A 22712-nucleotide genomic window follows, 5' to 3' on the forward strand; every position below is an offset into this window, starting at 1 on the left:
TATCATTTTCTTATCTATTTACTAATGCTAGCAGCATGAGGATTACAAATAATCAATGTTGATTGGGAGAGTGAAGTTTCACTTTAACCTTAGAAAACCTTGCATTAATTGTCATGAATGACCAGTGGCGGTGCGTCCATTAAGGGCGCATGGGCGCTGCCCTCTCTCTCCAGCCACCCCCTCTGTGTAGTATGGAAAAATTCATGCATTGCACGGACACATAGGATAACATGATGGAGAGTCCAGTGTGCATGAGGCATTAGAATAGGGTGACCACGACGTGTCCCGGATTGCAGGTCTGTCCCAGACACCTTCATTCCAGGACAATACAGTGTCCCGGAATGAAACTGACACAACCACCCCCGGGCCAATCTGATGCGCCCAAAAAAGGCCGCCACATCACCGCTTTACTCACTGACAGTACTTGTCCTGCCCGGGAATGCCTGGAGGAGCACCATCCCCGCCCCCTGTTTGTGATTGGAGAAATCATAAATCCCGCCTCTTGTGTCCAATCACTGTGCTGTGATTCGTTATAGCACAAGCTGATTTTTGGGAAGGGGGGATGTCCCTGAATTGTAGTTTGGAAATGTGGTCACCCTACCTTAGAATCATGTGTCATGTATTAAATGTTTCACTGTAGAACAAGGTATATAATTACATTATAGTTGCCCTTTAACATCAATGAATGTCCATGGCCCATTTACGTGCCTTTGTGTAAGAGGATTGCAGAACTAGGGTGACCACATTTCCAAACTGCCATTCAGGGACACCCTCCCTTCCCAAAATTCAGCTTGTGCTGTAACGAATCACAGCACAGTGATTGGACACAAGAGGCAGGATTTATGATTTCTCCAATTACAAACAGGGGGCGGGGATTGTGCACCTCCAGGCAATCCTGGCCAGGACAATACTGTCAGTGAGTAAAGCGGTGATGTGGCGGCCTTTTTTTGGGGGCATCAGATTGGCCCTGGGGGGTGGCTGTGTCAGTTTCATTTCAGGACACTGTATTGTCCTGGAATGAAAGTGCCCGGGACAGACCTGCAAAATGCGCGACACGTGGTCACCCTATGCAGAGCATCAGGACCTTCCATAGCTCTTACCAATGCCATGATGCCTAATGGAGCCCAGTATCCTGTACGTATGGAGCACTACCTCTGTTCTGTATTGTAGATATGACTTGTTCTTAGTGGCCTTCAGATGATCTTGTTGCAAAACGGGCAAGAACCATCCAACACAATTGCACTTGTTTTGGGAATTTTAACCCTTTATCTTGTCTAGCACCTAAAACAAAGGAACACCTCTGCTGGAAGAAGCCCAGTGATTTATTTGTAATCATTCCCCTTGCAAATGTTCAGCTAATTTAACATTCACGTTTGCTTTGCTTTCCACACCCTGCAACCAGCCTAAAGGATTCTGTTTTCTGGCTTTTCCAGATGAGCTGTCAATGTTCAGCTCCCCCAACTCAAAGTTTCTTTTGTTGCACTTGGTGGAGTGTGGTTAGGGGCTTCCTCTAAGCAACATAAGCCTGGCCTTGCTTTGTGTATTACTCTAATACCTTCACAACTGTAAAGGAACAGGGAACTTGAGAAATAGCCTGCAGCCATACACATGATTATTTCACCAAATCTGCATCTTTTTAGCAGTAATGGGGATGCCTTTCACAAATGCTCCCTGTTTCTAAATAGATATTAAGTGGTTGTTTCTAGTTCCTTCCCCTCTGCGGAGTCTCCAGAGAGTGGCTTTCGTCAACCCACCCACTCTGCTCAATCTAACCTTGTGCTGAGCCCTCTGGCAGCTGGGATCAGCTCCTGGCATCTGGCAGAGGCTACAGAAGGGACTGCATGGAGATAGCTAGCCAAATGATACAGCCCTCACTAGGGAACCTTTCTAATGTCTGACTACACGAGGCTGCCTGCCTCTTCTAAATATTGCATTTAAAAAGAACGAGAGAGAAAGCAGCATGATTACATGTTCTATTCATGCTCTGCATGGCATGCTCACAAGCAGCGAGGCACAGGATTTCAGAATTTCTGTAAAGTGAACCTTTCACATATAAGACAGAATCGCAGTGTTTCGTATTTTCATAGGCCTTGCAGAAATCATTTATTGGAGGATTGTGCTTTCATTGAATAATCATCGGTGGAAAATTAGTGGCTTTGGGACCCAACGTCACAAGAGAATAGTGGAGGCTACCATTGCTCTCCTTTTGAGAATGCCATGCCAGCTCTCTGTTGATGCTGGGAATGCTTTGGCTTCAATACTGTGTAGATGAAATAAGTATACACACGATCCGAAATTCCGACAAGAAAACCGTGGATTTTTTTAGACAGAATTTTGGCTCAAACTCGTATTGCATACACACGGTCACACAAAATTCCGACCGTCAAGAATGCGGTGACGTACAACACTACGACGAGCCGAGAAAAATTAAGTTCAATGCTTCCGAGCATGCGTTGACTGGATTCCAAGCATTAGATAGAGAAAATTCCTGGACTGCCGCACTCCTTGAAACAATGTCTTTATTCAGCAAAAAAAATCCAAAACACAAAACAACCAAAAACAGTGCAGTCAAAAAGGAGAGGTGGACAAAAGGAAAAGGGTGGCTGACATATTTCACATCTTTCGATGCTTAGTCGTAGCATGCGTGTTTTTTTTGTGCATACAGACGATTGGAATTTCTGACAAGAACTTTTCTTGTCGGAAAAATTGAGAACCAGCTCTCAAATTTTTGCTGTTGGAAATTTCGACAGAAAAAGTCCGATGGAGCCTACACACGATCAGAATTTCAGACCAAAAGCTCACGTAGAACTTTTCTTGCCAGAAATTCCGACGGTGTTTACGCGGCTACAGGGAAAAATAATCCCTTGATAGACTACAATATTGTGGGTACCGTGCTGTCCAGAACTACACTGGAAAAAATATTTGGAGATACTTACCGGATTTTTTTGGCATATACCATGCACAGGCGTATAACACACATCTCTATTTTAAGAGGTAGGTTTCAGGAAAAAAAATGTTTTTTTAAATAAAGAACTTTGAAGCAAAATAAGGGTCAATGCCCATCAATGCAGCCGGATCAATGCCCATCTGCAGCCTCAACATTTCCCATCAATTCAGCTTGATCAATGCCCATCTGCAGCTTCACAATTTCCAATCAATGCAACCTAATCAATGCCAATCTGTAGCCTCGCACTTGCCCATCAATGTAGCCTGATTATTGCCCATTTGCAGCATCAACATTGCCCATCAATGCAACCTAATCAATGCCAATCTATAGCCTTACAATAGCCCATCAATGCAGCTTGGTTAATGCCCATATGCAGCCTCCCTATTGCCATGAATGCAGCCTGATCAATGCCCATCTCAGGGAGGGACGTGGGATGAGAGCCATCAGATTACATACAGCAAGAATCTCCTGTTTACTCGGTGGCCTTTTTAATTAAAAGTCCCACCTCCTGGACCAGCTTCTATGATAGACAGAACACTGGTCCAATGCCAGCCCAGGAGACTGTACTTTCCTATTACAGAGGCCGATTAAACAGAAGATTCTCGCTGTATGCAATCTGACGGCGCTCGTCCTGCCCCCTCCCCGAGGCAGCCCCTATTGCAGTATCGGCGTATAACACGCACACACTATTTGCAACTGATTTGCAGGGTGAAAAAGGTAGTGTTATATGCCAACAAATACAGTATTTCAAAATGGCCATGCAGTGGGAAAAGCGAATAGAATTCTAGGATGCATCACTAGAGGGATCACAAGGAGGAAGGAGGTCCTGATTCCCTCTATATAGATCTTTAGTTAGACCTTATTTAGAATACTGTTTCCAGTTCTGCAAACAAAAACATATTTGGGCCCACGGGACTTTTAATCACACATCAGACATATAAGTAAAAAATATAAGCAAGTTTATTACCATACATTTAAAAACAACACATATACATAAATAGCCCAAAAATATATGTAGTACTGAATATTGATCAACATAAATAAACATTGCAGTTAATATTAACATCCACCATCAACCTGGAAGACCTGTGCTGACATTCTCGACACGTTTCGCAAGGAAAACCTTGCTTCTTCAGGAGAAGCGTAAAGAAATGATCTGAAGATTAATACAGTAACACACATGAATGCACGGCCAACAAAACACACATCCACACACACAAAAACACAAACAAGAGGAAAGAGATATGTACATGCAATAATACACATATATATATAGGCCCGGGTTCTCGTACAAGTCCGAGCCGTCGTATCTATGCGCCTGATTCTTAGAATCAGTTACGCATAGATTTGTATTAGATCCGACCGGCGTAATTCTCTTACGCCGTCGGATTTTAACTGCATATTTACTAGGGGCGTGTACGCTGATTTACGCCTGAGAATACGGCACTTGCCTGTCAAAGTTGCAGAGGCGTAACGTAAATAGGATACGTTTCGCCCGCACAAAGATATGCGGTTCTACGTGAATCCGGGCCATACTGTATATACGTATATATATATATATATATATATATATATATATATATATATATATATATATGTGTAAAGATATCAAAACCAATGCATGTCAGACCTCACAAGGTCAACTTACAACGTACATTGTTAAAAGTGATGGCCAACTATCGCATCAATGATGGTTTAGCCAGAGAATGGTTTAAGACCAAATATGTTTTCCAATATACTTCAGTTATATCTGATAACAAGAAAAGGAAGGAAAGGAATAGCCACAGGGTCCACTTTTTTTTAACCAGGACCTGAGAAGGGATGGGGGTTAGGAGAACGAATGCTCCACTGTCAGTATGAAACACCACAGGTAGATGTCAGATCTGAAATAAAGAGAAAAATCAACCTAAACAAATGACATTATGGCGGTGAAACAAACATGAACTAAATATAGGTGCTAAAAAACAATCAATATAAGGAATGGTGTGGATAAGAGAAGCCTCAAGAACCATTAACATAGTGTCTGGGACGTAAATAAGCTTTACAGATTGACCAGATACGCTGATACGCCGCTGATACGCTGATACGCTGCTGATACGCCGTCGTATCTCTGTTTCTATCTATGCGACTAATTCATAGAATCAGTTACGCATAGATAGCCAGAAGATCCGACAGGTGTAATTGTTTTACACTGTCGGATCTTAGGATGCAATACCGCGGCCGCCGCTGGGGGTAGTTTGCGTCGTAAACCAGCGTCGGGTATGCAAATTAGGAGTTACGGCGATTCCCGACGGATTTTCGCATTCGCTACGTCGCCGCTAGTCTAGTTTCCCTTCTCAAAGTTTGTCAGTTTTTTGTGTGCCTTAACTTTACGCAGCAATCGTATTGCTGTATAAAGTATGGCCGTCGTTCCCGCGTCGAAATTTAAATAACAACGTCGTTTGCGTAAGCCGTCCGGGAATATGGAATTACGCTACGCGCGTCGCCGTTCGAAAAAATGACGTCACGGCGCGCAAAGCACGACGGGAATTACGAAACTGAGCATGCGCAGTAGGTCCGGCGCGGGAGCGCGCCTAATTTAAATGGCACACGCCCATTTAAATTGGCCTGCCTTGCGCCGGAGGCCGCCGGCGGAGGATTTTATCGCAAGTGCTTGGTGAATCAGGCACTTGCGATGAAGACTTGCGGCGGTGTAACTATGATACGTTACGCCTCCGCGCCCCTACGTGAATCTGGCACTTAATATCTACAATCAAGAGTAAAGAATAGGGGGCGACATGATTAAAACCATTAAATAAATCAAAGAGGTAAATAAGGTTCACAAGGGCAGTTTTTTCAATGTGAAGCCAAGATCAAGAACACAGGGACTTGACCTCAAGCGGGTAGTTGATGCTTGGCAACAGAGAATGGATTCAAACTTGTTTGGAACAAACATTGATCTATATACTATACTTTTTTGCATAAGGAATCTCTTTTCTGAAATGTGTGCTTGTTTTGTGTCTGTGACTCAAAAGTATAAACCATCATTTTGATTTAAAAAAGTATTATTATTACTCCAAAAAAATATTATGACTCATAATAAGGGATGAGGTTTGGATTTGGGTTATACTTGAACCTGACCTGTTCACAGTTTAGTGAGCTGCTCAAAAATCTGTCTGTATTTTGATAGTTCACCCCCTTAAATCCCTGGCTGCTGTTTGTATAGGGATCTGTCATTTAGTTGTAGCAGTGGTGTGGGGTGACATTGCCAGGCAGCTGGTCATTGTGATTGATGCCAGATCTATATTGTTAGGCGACATGAATGATGATGATTTTACATCATGGGACATGATTAAAGAACTTTCTCTAAGGTGTTGGTGTGTTTATTTACCTTGAACTATATGGGAAGGAGTAACACAGGGTAATATTGGACCCACACACATTCCTCTAGAATAGTGGTTTTCAACCTACAGTATATACTGCTGTGACCCCTTGATAAAATTTACAGCACCCAAGGCAAGACAAATAATTTGCGCCCCTAACCCACAGACATTTAGCGATCTGAGTCCCTTCCGCTTGTACAGTATTAAAACCCATTATGGTACATTTTAGGGTGTCCCACTCTTTCTCTTTGTTCCCCTTTCTTTCTTCTTTTTTTAAGTGTATTTTGTGCATGTACTCAAGAGAGGAGCCGGACTGCAGGAGTTGGGAGTAGGCAGGCCTCCCCCAGAGGCAATCGGCCACCTTTCTCCATGCCCCGGGTGGCAATGGTGGGTGTGTGAGGGGGTCCTCCCACATAGCCCGCCCTACCTGCCCCGCTTTGAAGCCCAACGGGGCAGAGGGACTCCCTATAAGGGAGTGAGAGGATTTGCCCGCTCAACCAGCCTCGTTAGTCCTTCGCCTCTCTTTTTAGAGACCGCGTGGTCAAAGTGCGTGCATGTTAACCCAATTTCGAGTGCGTGTGTAAGTGTGGTGGTTTTTGTGGAAGGGGGGTGGGCGTACTAAGCGCAGGCTTACCTCGCATAGCACACCCACCGGGAGCCGGGCTGAGACCACCAAACTCAATTCACATGTAGCCGAGACCGGAATCCGAACCCCTAGCTGCAGAGGTGAATGGCTTGTCAGCGCAGTGCCAATCGCGTTGAGCCACCGCAGCTCCGGCCTTTCTTTCTCTTTTATCTCTCTCTATCCTAATTTCTTTTTTTCCCCCATCCCTAGAGAAGCCATCTTTCTTGTTCTTTCTTTTATTCTTTCTCTCCCTTTTTCTTTGTTCCTCCCCCTCTTTTCCTCTCCCTTCCATGTACAGTAGTCTCTATTTTTATTGCTTCTCTTACTCCTTGGTGGGGAGGTGTTGGGAATGGGATGAGTGGCAGTGCTGGTGGGGGGAGTTGGAATGAGTGGCAGTGCCGGGGGGAGTTCTGATCGGCCCACTTAGGTGCTCTTGATCAAGGTAATCTGCTGATCTGAGAACTGTAGTGGGGTCTAACACTACCTGTAATCACAGGTAGTGTTATTCCGTGTACACACGATCGGAATTTCCGATGAAAAAAGTCTGATCGGTGTTTAGAAATAGAACATGTTTTATTTTTTTCCGATGGGAAAAAAAAAGATAGGAAAGTCTATCAAAAAAACCCACGCATGCTCAGAATTAAGTCGACGCATGCTCGGAAGCATTGAAATTCATTTTTCTTGGCTTGTCGTAGTGTTTTACGTCACCGCGTTTTGGACGGTCGGAATTTAGTCTGACAGTGTGTATGCATGACTGATGAAAGTCAGCTTCATCAAAAATTCCGACGGAAAATTCCATCGAGCTGGGCGGCCACAGGCTCCAGGGACAGCCCTGATGGGCGGCTACAAAAAGGCTGGGAGCGGTGCAGGCTTCAGGAAAAGCCCAGGATTCGGTGGCCCCTGGCAAATAGTAGTTCGACCCCCCCGAGCGGGTCCCAACCCCCAGGTTGAGAACCACTGCTCTAGAAGGTGTCAGATATCTGGGGGCCCCTTATTATAAAATAGGTGTTTCGGATACCATAAAGTCCTCCAGCCATAAACTCCTACGTCCTCTTGGGGACTTTGGGGAATGAGTGTAGAAATTAGGCTCTTGTCCTCTTAATATGAGGATAAGGTACCTTAAGTTGGAAGGGGGGGACTTTGCATCTGTACCAGGTACATGCCCAAAGTTGAAATGCATGTGTCCTGCCATGGTTCAGGAAGGAGGGGAGGGGGACTTGCTGCCTTCCATTTTACTGGTCACCCAGGCTGCATGCCCAAATAGTGGCAGATATGAATTTCAAAGGGGACCCCATACCATTTGACACTCTTTTTTAAACGGGACAGTACTTACTGTATTTAAAAAAAGTCCCTTATCCAGACATGCAGCCCGGGTGGTCATAAAAGGGGAGGGGGGAATTGAGCATGCAGCCCCCAACAGTGGTGGTACCTTGCAAGGGAAGGGCAGTAAAGCCCCCCCCCGCACCCCCACAAGGCACCTTGTCCCCATGTTGACAAGGACCTCTACCTCACATCCAGTTAGTTATGAACCTTACTCAAAATACCTTATCCAAAATGAAAAAATAAATAAAAAAAGTTTTGCCTTTGGTTACACTTTAATTGCTGCATTTATATCTTCCCCCGTGCACAGATAGCATAGATACAAACTACATTTACAAAGTGCTGTGTACAGAAATAATTTGTTTTTAGTCTGAAGGTGTCAATAAAAAGACTTAGGAATCAATGGGTGCCACTGAGAGCTATGGACACCAGTTTTTTCTGTGTTGGGTAAGGAAACTGCTGATCTTAATTATGGAGACGAGGCAAATTCTACTCTGCCAGTCAGTGACCCATTCCCATTCATTTCCTGATCCGAGCCACAAGCGTGACCCTGCACAGTTCTGAAATGTTATTTTTGTAAATAGAAACTTTTCATTTTTCCAGTACAGGAAGGAAAACAACTTCCAAATAAACAGTATTCTGCGCCGCTTGGGGAATATACAGTATATATATATATACACACACACTATATTACCAAAAGTATTAGGACGCCTGCCTTTACACGCACATGAACTTTACTGGCATCCCTGTCTAAGGCCCCGTATACACGATTTGATTTTCGGACGTCTGAACGTCCGTTTCTTGTGGCATGCTAGTCTCATGTCGAAAGTAAAGAGGTTTTTAGAATACAATGTCAGAAGTGACATAATGGGGGTTATTTACGAAAGGAAAATCCACTTTGCACTACAAGTGTAAACTACGGGCCAGATCCACATACCTTTACACCTGCCTACCTACGCCGCCGTAACTTTTCCGCGTTGGTTCAAATCCTGAAAGCTTGCGCGCCGAAAGTTACGGCGGCGTAGTATATTTCTGGCGGCGGAATTCAAATCGGCGGGTAGGGGGCGTGATTCATTCAAATAAAGCGCATCCCCGCGCCGAATGAACTGCGCATGCACGTGAGTTACGTCCATCCCTATTCACGGACGACTTACGCAAAAAAAATTCTAATTTCGACGCGAGAACGACGCCCATACTTAACATGGCAAGTCTATCTATACGCCGGATAATAGCAGCTTTAACTATACGCCGGAAAAAGCCGACTAGCGACGACGTAAGAGAATGTGACGGCCGCGCGTACCTTCGTGGATCGTCGTAAAAAGCTAATTTGCATACCCGACGCGGAAAACGACGCAAACTCCACCCAGCGGGTGCCGAAGTATTGCACCTACGATCTGAAGGCGTACGAAGCCGTACACCTGTCGGATCGAAGCCAGAAGCCGTCGTATCTTGTTTTGAGGATTCAAACTAAAGATACGACGCGGCAAATTTGAAAGTACGCCGGCGTACTGTCTTTCTGGATCTGGCCCTACAAGCGCAAAATTGCACTGAAAGTGCACTTTGAAGTGCAGTCGCTGTACATCTGAAGGGTAGATCTGAAATGAGGGGAAGCTCTGCTGATTTTATCATCCAATCATGTGCAAGCTAAAATCCTGTTTTTTATTGTCCTTGCATGTCCCCCTCGATCTACAGCGACTGGTTTTAAATCATCCCAAAGGTGTTCTATTGAGTTGAGGTGCAGTCCAGTCAAGTTCCTCTACCTCAAAATCGCTCATCCATGTCTTTATGGACCTTGCTTTGTGCACTGGTGCGCAATCATGTTGGAACAGGAAGGGATCATCCCCAAACTGTTCCCACAAAGTTGAGAGCATGGAATTGTCCAAAATGTCTTGGTATGCTGACACCTTAAGAGTTCCCTTCACTGGGACTAAGGGGACAAGCCCAACCCCTGAAAAACAACCACACACTAAACCCCCCCCCCCCCCCACCAAATGATCTGGACCAGTGCACAAAGCAAGGTCCATTAAGACATGAATGAGCGAGTTTGCGGTGAAGGAACTTGACTGGCCTGCACAGAATCCTCAACCCGATAGAACACCTTTGGGATAAATTAGAGACTGAGAGCCAGGCCTTCTCGTCCATATCAGCGCCTGACCTCACAAATGCACTTCTGGAAGAATTTTCAAACATTCCCATAGACACACTCCTAAACCTTGTGGACAGCCTTCCCAGAAGAGTTGAAGCTGTTATAACTGCAAAGAATGGCCAACTCAATATTGAACCCTACAGACTAAGACTGGGATGCCATTAAAGTTCATGTACAGATATAGATAGATAGATAGATAGATAGAGAGATAGATAGATAGATAGATAGATAGATAGATAGATAGATAGATAGATAGATAGATAGATAGATAGATAGATAGATAGATAGATAGATAGATAGATAGATAGATAGATAGATAGATAGAGTGTAAATGTCTAATATGCTATAAAATCTATTATATAGGGTGTTATATTTGGATATATATTATATGCAATAATTGAAGAACGTATCCTAACATTTGTAGCATCCTTGTTCTTCATTAAGTCTCTTAGATTTTAAACCTAATAATTCAATAACAACTTGTAATTCTAAACTGAGAGATTTGCAACATAGTATAGACTTGGCTATGCAATAATTATTAAGTGTGGAAACATTCTCCCAATGTATTTACGACTACACCAATCCAGACCAGCCCATGCAGCATACAAAATGCCATAATGTGTCATAAAACCCCTGCAGCGTTTCTCCATTCATAGCTGCATACCTGCAAAATGTATTTAGTACCCTGTGAAGTGTAACTCCATCCATTGCCTGTAACCCTTTAATTGTGTATAATAGTCTTCAAACTATTGGTATAGAAACAGAGGTTCTCAGCAACTTTATCTAGAACCGAACCTCTGTTCCATACAGCTAAAAAATAAGATGTCACCAGTACTCCTATGATGTCACATAATCTTCGCTGTCATATTCCCTCAATATTTCACCAAATATACAGAATAGGAAAAAACATGGCAGCAAACAACATAAATATTATACTCAAGTGCACAAAATTGTGATGCAACATGTAGATAAGTATTCAACATAATTACAGATCTGTTGATATTTCTGATATTTGCAGAGTAGTCTAGCAAAGGAATTGCCGTTGATGGGCAATGATTGAATCCTGATAGTCCCAATCTCTGCAAACTGCCGGGGAATTGAAAAGCTCAATCTTATTGGCAGCGCTGTGTCCTGACTTAGGCCAACAAGGCCAAGGCCTAGGGCAGCACGTTGCAGGGGGGCAGCACGGAAAGAGTCTCCGCCGGCTTGCGCTACACTGTTAGTGTAGCGCCAGTCTTATGGGGCGATCTGGGCAAAGAGGCAAATTAGTCTAGTGCCCCATAAAGCAGCCGCACTGTTTCCGTTATGCAAGCGGCCAGCATTCTGCAACTGTGTGTGTGTGGGGGGGGGGGGGGGGCATAGCTTGTAATTTTGACCGTCCTATCATCCATGTATTTTCTGGTGCACCATTGGCATGGTTATATCTTCTTAGTCCTCTCCATAAAATTATCAGAATTCTGTGCCTAAAGTAGAACTATAGGAACACCCATTTTGGATAGAGTAAGGCCCCATACACACGATAGAATCCATCCGCTGAAAAATCCCAGCAAATGGGTTTCAGCGGATAGATCCTATGGTGTGTACACTCCAGCGGATCTGTTTCCGCGGATATTTCTCCCCTGGGATGGATTCCAGCAGATCGAATATTTGCTGACATGCTAAACAAATCTATCTGCTGGAATCCATCCCAACGGATGGATCCACTGGTCTGTATAGACTCACCGGATCCATCCGTCCGAAGGGATCCCCCGCATGCGTCGTAATGTTTCGACGCATGCGTGGAATTCCTTATATGACAGCGTCGCGCACGTCGCCGCGTCATAATCGCGGCGACGGCGCGACACGTCATCGCCAGAGGATTTCGGCGCGGATTTCAATGCGATGGTGAGTACACTCCGCTGGACCGTATTCGCGGATAAATCCTCTCATGTGTATGGGACCTAAGGGAAGGGCGGGTCTTAAACAGCAAGGGATGCGGCCTTGACAGGAAGGGGTGATTTAGGGGGTGCACAAGTTTAGTCAGGCCTAGGGGAGCACAAAACCTAAATACACTACTGCTTATTGGTCTATTGCGCAGGTATAGCCCTCCTTGGAGCCTTTATGCATGTGCAATATGGCGGTGGTACATGTTTAGTGTCAATATGGTTACTAATCAACATACCACCCCTTCTTATCATGGATGTGAAGTGTGGGGATAAGGAATTGGGGAGAGAAAATGATTATCATTATTAGAAAGGATTTATATAGCGCCAACAGTTTGCGCAGTGCTTTACAATAAAAAAAGGGAGACAATACAGTTATAATACAGTAAAATACAAGAGGATTAAGAGGGCCCTGCTCAGAAGAGCTTACAATCTAATAGCGTGGGGCAGGTGGTACAAAAGGTTGGAACTGTGGGGAATGAGCTGATAGAAGTGGTAAAAGATTAGTTGGAGACGTGATAGGCTTCCCTGATGAGATGAGTTTTCAGGGAATCGCCTGAAGGTAGCAAGAGTAGGGGAAAGTCAGACAGGTTGAGGTAGCGAGTTCCAAAGCATGGGAGAGGCTCTGGAGAAATACTGGAGATGAGCATGGGAGGAGGAGACAAGAAAGCTTGAGAGTAGGAGGTCTTGAGAAGAGCGGGTAGGATGATTTGGGTGATGAGGGAAGAAGATTGAGAGGGAGAAAATGAAAGGACAGAGAGGGGAAAACAAAGGGCATTGGGTAGACACCTACTGTAGAAACGTGACATCAAAACACAAGTGAGCTCAGGCTGAGGCTTACAAATCAGGCAAACATGAGAAGCAGGCATGACCAAGAAATTATAATCTACTATGATAGACAATAGTTCTAAAATAGAAACAAAATGCCCCAGTTGGTGTTTGTCTTACCTAATAGCCCCTAAGCAACTGACTAAAACAATGGGAAAGAAGTTTTGGACACCATACATATTAAAGATTAAAATACAAATAAACAAAATATCCACATACTGAATAAAGATCAGTGTGGCACACTGGTCCTCCTAAAATAATATGTATGAAAATGCTGTGTTTAAATCTCTAGGGTTCTCGGTGTCTAATGTAAACATCCCATATGCTTCCCTTCTCAGAAGTACATTGTCCTAGTTCCCCTCTCTGTAGAGTTTATTAACCTTTTCAGTGATCGTGTTCTGTGATGCAGTTTTAACAATATCTATGATCTAATATTGTTTACCACGGTGTAGGTGGAAAAAAAAAAACCTCACTAGTGTAATCATAGAATTGCAAATGTTGCAGTTATTGAAATTAGGACAGCCTTTTTGTGAAGCTCTCAGGGATTTATTGTGGGAGTAAACCACCAGCGGTAATTGGTTCGTTTTAGGTGATAACTCATTGTTGGCCTTCAGAATATTGCTATTGGGAAGGGTGGCTGTTTTGATATGTCTTGACAATTGGGTGTACCTTTGTATAAAGCAAGTAATATAAATACAGTCTTCTGCAGTGGCGGCTGGTGCTCACATTTTTTGGGGGCGCAAACAAACTGAAAAAAAAACATCATTTGCAACCACATCAAACACAGCTACTGTGTCCATCAATTGCCGCCACTGTGTCATCAAATACAGCCACTGTACCTATAAATTGCCGCCACTGTGCCATCAAATGCAGTTACTGTACCCATCAATTGCTGCCACTGTGCCCATCAATTGCTTCCACTGTGCCCATCAATTGCTTCCACAGTGCCCATCAATTGCTGCCAGCGTGCCCATCAATTGCTGCTATTGTGCCCATCAATTGCTGCCAGTGTGCCCATCTATTGCTTCCACTGTGCCCATCAATTGCCACTACTGTGCCCATCAATTGCTGCCAGTGTGCTCATCAATTGCCACTACTGTGCCCATCAATTGCTGCCACTGTGCCTATCAATTGCCACTACTGTGCCCATCAATTGCTGCCAGTATCCCCATCAATTGTCGCTACTGTGCCCATCAAATGCTGCCAGTATGCTCATCAATTGCCCACCCGGCACTTACCTGTCTCGGTGGGGCAGCGGGTCACGGCAGCGATGTCCTCAATGTCTTCTCCCGTCGTCTCTTCTCGTCCTCTGCTATGATTGAACGCCTGATAGGCGTTCAATCACAGCGCCTGTCATTTCAGCCAATCAGGTGACAGGTAACAGACCCGAGCACCTGATTGTCTGAGAGGCGGTTCAGTATTAGGAAAGCGAATATTCATTCGCTTTTCTAACACAACTCTGAGTGAACTGCGAGCGCCCAGCGTGTCGCCTGTTGTTCACCTTTTTGGACACCTATTAGAGCCTATGGCTCTAATCAGGTGCTTCCAAAAAAATACCCCTCCGCAAATACCCAGCTGCTGTAATTCAGGTGCACGGCACCCAAAAATGGGCCGGGCACCTAAATAGGGGGTGGCAGCAGTGACCATAGATAGATTTATGCAATGCATTAATCTATCTATGGCGATAGACATGACAGGTGGCAGGACAGAGGGGGTGGCGCCCATGCTGCCTTTATGGATGCACCGCCACTGTGCTTGTTTGGTGGTTATGGTCCATTCTTGCATCAGTTGGAGCATTCTATTTAGAATTCCGCCAAAATTCAAGCCATTGAAGTTGATTTAACAATCCACTGATCCAGGTGCAATCTTATCAGCCGAACAATGACAATGGATGTGGAAAACAATTGATATGGGCTTTATCCTATGAAAATCAAGCCATCTATACTCTATACATGGCTTAGGTACTCTAAACAATACCTAATCTTTAAAAAAAAGTAATTCAATCTTATTTTATTGAGAAAGGAAAAGTGTACAGTAGACAAATATGTCATTTATTAACACATATATATATAGAAATAGACATCATTACAATACTGATATCAAACCGTCTCATGTTTTAGATAATTCCTGAGCTTCGATTGATTTAGTTTGGTATGAAAGCCTGTATAGCTATATCGTCTAACCTGACTTATTACGGATAGGTGAGCACCTCTATCCACTCAACGAGTGGCGCCCACTCATCACAAATAAGCTAGGGCTTTTGTTGATGTGCTAAGCGCGTTTCTCTGAGGGGGAGCTCAGTGTGTGCCACAATTCCAGTCTGATGAGACTTAAGATTATGATTTAGGTGATCGTGTGAAGCCTCGACCGAGGAACTCAACTTGCGAAACACATCGTTTTCCTCGTCAAGTTCCTTGTCAGGCTGTCGAGGAACTCGACAAGCCAATTTTCTCCATTCCCGTCAAGGAAATAGAGAACTTGCTCTCTTTTTGGCTCGTCGAGTTTCTCGACCGTTTCCTTGACGAAAATGTACACACGACTGGTTTCCCCGGCAAAAAAATATCTCCCAGATCGTGTGTACGAGGCCTGACACTGCAACATATAAAGGGAAAGGAGAAAAAGAGAGTGGGAATAGAGGGGTCAAGGCAGTAAGGAATGTAGATACTGTATTAAGAGAGAGACATTCCACTTTGGTTACACATTTGCTTCGGTGGAGTCCTCTGTAGCCCATGGAATATATTCCGAGGAGTATCGAAACATAGTCCAGGTCTTGGAAAATTGCTCCTCTTTACCCATTTCCTGCGACAACATTCGTTCAAAGCTATTTATTTAGTCCACTCCAATTGCCCAATCCCCCAGGGAAGGCATGCTCGTCGACTTCCAATGTCTGGGCAGAACCATCTTTTTATTTTTTTAACCAACTAAATATAAATTGTTGGGTAATTTTTTTTTAATTTTTGAGCATTTTTAACCTTACTTTAACTAAAAAAAAAGCTCCATGAACCCAGAATCATTCAACCCATTTCTTGTGAGCCCATGGCATCAAGGCTCTCCCCGCTGCATTTAGACTCACAGGTTAAAGAGTAAAAGGATCCACACATTATCTGAGGGAGAAGAGGGGTAAGAGGATCTCTCAGGCCTCGTACACACGACCAGTTTCTTCGGCAGAATCCATCAAGAAACTTGGTGGGAGAGTTTTTTTGCCGAGGAAACCGGTCGTGTGTACATTTTTCATCGAGGAAACTGTCGAGGAACTCGTCGAGCCAAAAAGAGAGCAAGTTATTTTTTTAAATTGGCTCGTCGAGTTCCTCGTCGGGCTGGTTTCGGACGAGAAACTCAAGCGTGTGTATGCTAAGGAACCCGCGCTTGCTCATAATAAAGTATGAGACGGGAGTAAAAGTAGCATTTGTAATGGAGAGAACACATTTTTAAAGCTGTAACAGACTGAAAAGTGCAAATAGTCTCTTACCAAACTTTTACTTAACACGCAAACACATGAGATTAGCAAAAGCAGCCCCTAGAGTTGTGCAAGTGGAATCAAACTTCCCCTGCCGTCCTATGTGTTGTAGTCACCGCGTTTGAGAACGAGGAGATTTTGTCTTGATCGTGTGTACGCAAAGCAAGCTTGTCGAGTTCCTCGACAAGCCTAACAAGGAACTCGACAAGGAAAATTATGTGTTTCGCCCGACGAGTAACTCGGTCGTGTGTACGAGGCCGCAGGTTATTGGAGCTGGTAAAAGAGACTTGTAAAAAGTAAATAATTTTTGGTCTGAGAGTGGGGGGTGCTCCAATGGGGGGAGCCTAGATTTGGGTTTTATGCAATGAAAAAGTAGTATTTTGTAGTAAAGCATCCTGCCAGCATTGCCTCTGTGAAGTCTGACAATTCTACAAAATGCTTGCAGAAATAACTACCTTTTTTCACCCCCCTTCTCCAACATGTCCTCCTCAGATGACAATGTAGGCATACCAGAGCTTCCACTGACCTCTTTCTGTTGTAAACATGTAAGTACTGTACAATATCTACAGCCTAGCAGTGAGAAGTGCACCGAGTGGACATAGGATTTGAAGTCTGGGACCCAATTATGTCATCAACAGACATGATGTGACTTCATCTCACCCATTTTCCCTGCTAAAGAGGTAGAGAAGAATAAACAGTCACATGACCAAGTTAAAGTAGTAACTGCCAGTACATTGGTGCTGGGCTTCGTAAGCTACAATTTTATACGTTTCCTATCTAGGCTTACTATATATTTTAAAAGTGTATGTATCGCCATTTTATTTTTCTTCAGATAGAGTATAGAATGATTAAATCCCCTTCCAGGTTATTTCTTTCTTTGCTGTCTGTGTACTATTTGGGAATTTTTTCTTTACTTACTATCCCCGCCAGGATTGCAACAGGAAGGTAGAGGAAATCTCCCAATGTGCAAAATGTTCTCTGAATTGCACCCAAGTGAAGCGAGTGACCACCTGTATTCAGTAAACACCGGGGCAGTCGCTCAACCTGGGACTTGGAAGCTTCCATGGAAATCCCACAGACATGGAACCTTAACCCCCTTGGCGGTAAACCCGAGCGTGACTCGGGGTAGGTTTCCAATGTTAGGATCGGTATCCCCGAGTCACGCTCTGGGTGGACGTGCAGAGTGTGCAGCGGCGCGGCTTACCTTCTCGCTGGATCCACAGGCAAGTTACTTACCTTGTCCCTGGATCCAGCGATGCCACCCCGCTGTGTGAGCGAGTGGGACCTCCTCGCTCGATTCACAGTGTCCCTGTGTGCCGCCAATCTTTGTTCCCTGCGACGTTACGACGCACGGGGGCGGAGAACGGCGCCAAATTCAAAAAAGTAAACAAACATTTTACATACAGTATACTGTAATCTTATAGATTACAGTACTGTATGTAAAAAATACACCCCCCCCCCCCTTGTCCCTAGTGGTCTGCCCAGTGTCCTACATGTACTTTTATATAATAAAAAATGTTCTTTCTGCCTAAAAACTGCAGATTGTCCAAAAGTGTCCCTTTATGTCAAAAATGGTTTTAGATCAGCTAGAAAACAGCGATAATAAATTATAATCACTTGCAGAATTGTGCGATAGCGATTTGTGGGGAAATTCGTCATAAAAAAATAAAAGTAATGACAGCGACAATTCTGCAACTGAGCAAATTTCAGTGATTTTGAGTTGATTACATTATTGAATAATTTTTATTATAATTGTATTATTATTTGTTATAATTATTTATAATTATTTATTAAATTATAATTTATAATTTTGTTTTAAAAAAAAATCATACCCGGGATGCCTACAAGACTCTTGCTTGGTCAGATTTAAGTGAGTTATTTCAAAAAATTACAGACCTACAGTATAAAACGCCAAATTTCCTTGCAAAATAATTGTACCGCTTTTGGTACGTAATTCCAGACAGAATCATACCGCCAGGGAGGTTAATAGCTTAAATATATATATATATATATATATATATATATATATATATATATATATATATATATATATATATATACCGTATATATATATATATATATATATATATATATATATATATATATATATATATATATATATATATATATATCTTCTTGTAATAGAGGAGGTATTATACTCACTTCTTCATGTAATAGATGAGGTATTATACTCAACTCTTCTTGTAATAAAGGAGGTATTATACTCACCTCTTCATGTAATAGAGGAGGTATTATACTCAACTCTTCTTGTAATAGAGAAGGTATTATACTCACCTCTCCTTGTAATAGAGGAGGTACTATACTCACCTCTCCTTGTAATAGAGGAGGTATTATACTCACCTCTCCTGTAATAGAGGAGGTATTATACTCACCTCTCCTTGTAATAGATGAGGTATTATACTCAACTCTTCTTGTAATAAAGGAGGTATTATACTCACCTCTTCATGTAATAGAGGAGGTATTATACTCAACTCTTCTTGTAATAGAGAAGGTATTATACTCAACTCTTCTTGTAATAGAGAAGGTATTATACTCAACTCTTCTTGTAATAGAGGAGGTATTATACTCAACTCTTCTTGTAATAGAGTAGGTATATATATTATACTCAACTCTTCTTGTAATAGAGTAGGTATATATATTTTACCCAACTCTTCTATTAAAAGGAGCTGGTATTGTGTTATTTTAAAGACCTAGAAGAGTTGCTTAGTGTAGGATATATAGTGAAAGCAGTCCTCTGACCAGTTGCCCTGGGCCACCTCTTTGTTTATACTGTTAGTCTAATAGTAAGAACATACCTCCAGGAGAGGAGAAACAAAAATATCCTCCTGCTCCTTCTTTGAACATATAGGAGGCTGATAGGTGGTCCTTGACCAAGCCGGACTGTTTCACTTTAGAGGATGTCAGTGACCTGGCCATGTTTGTCTGGCATGGGTTTCTGAAATACAACACTACATGAAAATGATTATCAATCTTTCAGTATAGAAAACAATTCATACATTTGAATTTCAACTGTGTGTAGTATTACCTTTTTTTTTTCTGGGAGTTCAGCTACAAACATAATCAAAAAGGTTTAAACCAAGCCAACAGTTAACTTTACGAAGAAAAAAAGGATATATCGTTTTTAGAAGTGTGCATGCCACAGCGCAATAAAAGATGCAATCCTTATTTCCCATTTCTCTAAAGACTAAAAAGTCAACATGTTAACAAAGTGATTTAAACTGTGCCACTAAAATAGAGCTGTTTGTAGAAAATCTCCATACCGGCTGTTTTTCTGTATAGCCTGTTCTCATTACGTTATATAACATTAGCCGCGCTGGAGCAGCCGACCAGATAGCGCTATTCCACCCGATTTATCTAGCATTTATTTTCTCGCAGATGCTATCTCCAGTAATTTCCTTGACTTGCGTTCCGAGTCCAGCGTGTACAACGAGCGCTGAGTCTTTTAATTAGTCCCTCCTGCTAATTTAGGCACTGGGTCAAAATTTGGAAAGGAAGAGGCATCTCCTGGGTATCCCCTCCTGAGTCAGAGCTGGGAAAGTGGATCTCTGTATGTGCACACAAGCATACATAATACACTGTGCTGGCAAAAAGCAGACTCTCTCATTGTGATAGATTTAAAATATTTCCTCTATGTGATGATTAGCAACTGATTGTTTTATTGGCCTGGATTCATTTCGTAAATGGCAAAACGTAATTGATAAAAGCACGCCAAATTAGTGTGCTTTTAATATGTGTGCGTGTGCATGCACTGGTGTGTATCTATCTGTATATCTATTTGTACACCTATCATCTTTCTATTCTGAAAATGGATGCTCCTATATATTGGAGAAAAGTGTTTTTTTCTCTAAAGTGCATGTTAAACCAAAACCTTAACTTTTTTTTTTTTTATTTGTGATAAAATGTGGCAGGGTTAGAAGATTTATCAGGTTTAAACTACTGTATGTGTCCCCACTGGAGAGATTCACCTTCGTTATTGGTCCTGGTAAACCTTGTCTTTGGTACAGAGTGATGGACAATCCAAAATGTTTGAGTTGTCAAAGGAACAGGAGGTGATGGGGAATCTTCCAATGATTAAAGGGGTTGTAAAGGAAAAAAAAATGTTTCCTAAATAGCTTCCTTACCTTAGTGCAGTCCTCCTTCACTTACTTCTTCCTTCTATTTTGCTTTTAAATGTCCTTATTTCTTCTGAGAAATCCTCACTTCCTGTTCTACTGTCTGTAACTCCACACAGTAATGCAAGGCTTTCTCCCTGGTGTGGAGAGTCGTGCTCGCCCCCTCCCTTGGACAACAGGAGAGTCAGGACGCCCACTAACACACAGCTTATTTCTCTATCTGCAACGTAGAGAGCGTCCTGAATCTCCTGTTGTCAAAGGGAGGGGACGAGCACGACACTCCACACCAGGGAGAAAGCCTTGCATTACTGTGTAGAGTTACAGACAGAAGAACAGGAAGTGAGGATTTCTCAGAAGAAATAAGGACATTTAAAAGCAAAATGGAAGGATGAGGTAAGTGAAGAAGGATTGCACTAAGGTAAAGGAAGCTATTTAGGAAAATAATTTGACCTTTACAACCCTTTAAACGCATTTTGGTGAAAGCTGTCTAAAGCTGGGTGTACATTCGTAGAATTTTGAACAAAAATCCTTAGGAAAATTCTTAATACATTTGAATATAGTTTGAAAGTAGTTGAAGATTTAATTTGCTTTTTACATTCGATTTTGGACAAAATTGGACTTTACTAAAATAAAAACTACATACACTGTTAGAAATTTGTCAATCCTAGAAAAAATTACCATTCTGTGTCTTCAAATTATCACGTCAGTATTAGAAAACCAACATTGATTTGACCCCACTAAGGCCCTGTTCACATTTCACGACTTGGGACCACGGGCATAACTGCTACGATTCTGACCAAGATCTCAAATGACGTAGTGATCACTGCACAATGAGCAACATGCGTTGTCGCATTATACCATAATGGCACTCCAAACTCAATGCGAGTCTGCCACTATTGTCACATGTCAATTGCGCCAAATCATGCCTTTTAAAATCATGTGAAGCTTGTCACCCAAAAAGTAGCAGGAGCTTTTTTGTTGAGCAGCAAACCCGTGTAGGGCAGCTGGCCCAATGTAAAATCACGTGAAAATCACTCACAGAAACGCTTGTTCTTGCTACGTGAAAGTGTAAATGAGGCCTGATGATTAGAATTAATTCATATTTTTACAAAAAATTTTAAAACATTCTTTTTTTTTGGTTTCACAAATTTTATGGAGTGAACAGAAAATTGTTATTCAACATTACATTTTAGATCAAAGAAACAAAAAGCAGGGAAAGGGGGGGGGGGAGCACTCACATTTTCCACATCCGTAAATTTAGAAGACAAAAAAAGGGGGGCAATTACTCAAAAAAAACGCAATTGATGGTTGGATTTTGGAGGCAAGACGGGAATATATAAAAAAAATATAAATTTTATTACAAAATAGAAAATTTAACAATAAAGATAATGAAACCATATAGAATATATAGTGTATATGGACAGTATCCTCTGTACATGGAAATTCTGGAAATGTAATACATTTTACATATGGAAAATAAGTTTTAGTAAAATAGAGATGCATTTTAAACATTACAGAGATTTGAATGTTATGTAAATAATTGTATTAACAAACCCTCAATGAAGTTTGTGATATTTGTTTTAATTAGTCCATAAAATAATTGTTATAGCGAGCTCTAATTTTCACCCGAATTTAGTTTTAAAGGGAAATTAAATATATATAAAAAAGGGGGGGGGGGATTTAACAAATATTATATATAACATGGGTGTTGGGGTAGGTAAGGATGGGGTGGGATTGTGTTCAAATTGCCCTCTAGTAGCTGGAGTGTTCTATCAACAAGATATGTACTCTATTTTTCTACATTTACTGCATCATAGGCAAGGGCAGTGTTGCCAACTGTCCGTATTTTTACGGACAGTTCGTAAAAACGGGCACTTTTTTCCCCCATTTGTAAATGTCCGTAGTTGCGGGAATGTGCCAGTAAAAATAGCAGAGATCTGTTCGGCTTGGAACTGCACATGGAGATTGGAGG

At 42.4% G+C, this 22712-nt stretch overlaps 1 long non-coding RNA gene across 1 annotated transcript; it reads right to left on the bottom strand.

Moving 5' to 3' along the window:
* Positions 1-3917: 3917 nt before the first annotated feature.
* LOC120910338 lies at positions 3918-19571 on the bottom strand. Its single transcript, XR_005741527.1, has 3 exons — positions 19424-19571; positions 4603-4830; positions 3918-4103 (listed from the first exon to the last, which is right to left on the bottom strand). It is a non-coding gene; the product is annotated as an uncharacterized LOC120910338 (long non-coding RNA).
* Positions 19572-22712: the final 3141 nt, after the last annotated feature.

The sequence above is a fragment of the Rana temporaria genome, chromosome 8, assembly GCF_905171775.1.
Source record: "Rana temporaria chromosome 8, aRanTem1.1, whole genome shotgun sequence".
Lineage (NCBI taxonomy): Eukaryota > Metazoa > Chordata > Amphibia > Anura > Ranidae > Rana > Rana temporaria.